General features: G+C 53.0%; 1 protein-coding gene across 3 annotated transcripts in view; it reads left to right on the forward strand.

Moving 5' to 3' along the window:
- The window catches only part of Pax (paxillin), a 189,551-nt gene that overhangs the window by 1,732 nt on the left and 185,319 nt on the right, over positions 1-2,500 (forward strand). The window lies entirely within an intron of this gene.

Here is a 2,500-nt window from a genome sequence, read left to right on the forward strand (position 1 = left end):
GGTGTCATGTGATCTCCTGTGCTCGACCATGTAAGTCTACCCCGCTCGGCTGAAGGGCGCCTGTGGCCTGCTGGTGAGGGTGGATGTGAAGGGGCGTGGGGCGGAGAGGGGAAGGCTGGGCGGGTTGGGGGGAGGGGAAGGGAGAGGGGCAGAGGGCGGGTACGATGGGAAGAGGGGGGAGTAAAGGGATATTCTATGCTTGTGCGGGATATAAGGTGTAAACAAGTGAAAGGGAACTTTGATTTGCCTCGGTGCCTATAAAGTGAGATTTTATCAAATGCGGGAAGTCGGCGGAAAACCAGTTTTTAGATGGGAGTGACTTGTCCGCTGAGAAATGGGGAGACAGGCAGGCAGGCAGGCAGGCAGGCAGGCAGGCAGGCAGGCAGGCAGGCAGGCAGGCAGGCAGGCAGGCAGGCAGGCAGGCAGGCAGGCAGACAAACAGGCAAGTAGGTAGGTAGGTAAGCAGGCAGGTAAGCAAGCAGGCAGGCAGGCAGGCTGGCAGGCAGACAAGCAGGCAGGCAGGCAGGCAGGCAGGCAGGCAGGCAGGCAGGCAAGCAGGCAGGCAGGCAGGCAGACAAACAGGCAAGTAGGTAGGTAGGTAAGCAGGCAGGTAAGCAAGCAGGCAGGCAGGCAGGCTGGCAGGCAGACAAGCAGGCAGGCAGGCAGGCAGGCAGGCAGGCAGGCAGGCAACCAGGCAGGCAGGCAGACAAGCAAGCAAGTAAATAACAGGACAAAGACAGGCAGACATACAGAGCTAGAGACAGACACAGGCAGACAGACAGGCAGGCAGACAGACAGACAGGCAGGCAGGCAGGCAGGCAGGCAGGCAGGCAGGCAGGCAGGCAGGCAGGCAGACAGACAGACAGACAGACAGACAGACAGACAGACAGACAGACAGGGATACAACCATAGACTAAGACAAAAACGGCGGTGTGTCTTGGGAGGGCCGAGTTGAAGTCCTCGGAGTGAGGAGGCCATCTCGAGGTGTGCGAGGGCCTCAGGAGAGACGCGGGGGTCGGCCCGGGTGCGGATGTTAGTGCAAGAAGGATTGGCAGTAATGTGCAAGATGAGATTGCTATAAATTCATTCATGTTGAGCCAAGCAGAGCCGGCTTGCACACCGCTGGCGGGTTGGTCAGTGAGGCATTCATCGAATAGGTTGGTTGTTCGTCCACTCAATCCATTGACTCCGATTACGGTCATAGCACGAAGCCACTCAGACAGCGATTCGGACAACGGATTCTTTTTTTTTCGTCATGTCGAACAGGTGCTAAAACGATTTTCACGTCGTGCCATGGCGGGGACGATCGCCCATGACAAATGACCGTTTGTTGATTCTGGTTTCGGATGACCACTCGATCCCGCCCATTAGCATGAACGCCTTTTTTCATCGGCCTCAGAGATGGCCTCAGAGATCGTGTTACGCCATTACGTTCATAATGGCTCTGTGGTTTTGGCGGGAAATCTGCACTTCGCGACCGCACTTTCTGTTGTGCTGGTATTAAATGCAAGGAAAGTCGGATTGTATATTAATAGATATTTTATAGTTTTTTTATGGTTAGATACTCGTTTTTGAGGCAAAATGTTGCGGGGTTTGGATCTCAGATGAAGAAGACTCATCCTTTTGTGGACATACAAAAACAAATATAATCAATCGCAAATATTGGCTGTCGCTGTATACTTCATGAAGGTTAATTTATTTTTTCGCATCATGCAGATATTCCTTCTCCCAGATTTTCATTACCCCAAGTTGGTGAATGAGGTATGCCGCTTCATCCATTACCCGGGCCTCTTCAGAGCACTTCTGTGGCGAGTGGATCAGCCTCAAGTGGGTGGGCGGTGAGGGTGCGTGTGATAGATGTCATCGCCAGCAGCGTGGGCGGCTTGGGGAACCAGGATCCTCGTGGTGGGCGGGGCTAACGACTCCTTCAGGATGGCCGGGAGAAACAAAACATTTGTTTATTATTTTCTGGGTAGTATCAAGTGGTCATCATGGCATTAGTTCTGCCGCGAGTGTGAGAGTCAGGACCTTTGTAAGTAGGAATAGTTTTAATTCTGTTATTAGTGTAATATTCAAATCCTTGTCAGATCATTTATAGGTCCACTTACAAGCCTTTTTACATATCTACTTGTAGGTTACTTACAATTCCTCTTTTAGGTGCACTTACAGATCCACTTGCAGACCACTTACAGGCTACTTCCAGGTCCCCTTATAGGTACTCGCACAGGTCCCCTTACAGGTCCTCTTACAGGTCCTTTTAAAAGTCTACAGGTGATGGATAAGGAGGGTTAGACCCCCTCTAAGCACGCTAAGGAGGGACGTCGACATAACCAAACCTGACGTGCCCCCCCTACCTGATCATGGGCTTGGGGGGGGGGGTCGTGGGACGTACAGCGTATCTGCCATTCTAGGGATGGGGTGGGGGAAGGTGGGGGAGAGGGAGAGGGAGAGGGAAGGGGGGAGCTCTCATAATAGGATCAGGTGTTTGCCTGCCGCCCGG

The sequence above is a fragment of the Penaeus vannamei genome, chromosome 19 (genome assembly GCF_042767895.1).
Source record: "Penaeus vannamei isolate JL-2024 chromosome 19, ASM4276789v1, whole genome shotgun sequence".
In the NCBI taxonomy this organism is placed as follows: Eukaryota; Metazoa; Arthropoda; class Malacostraca; order Decapoda; family Penaeidae; genus Penaeus; species Penaeus vannamei.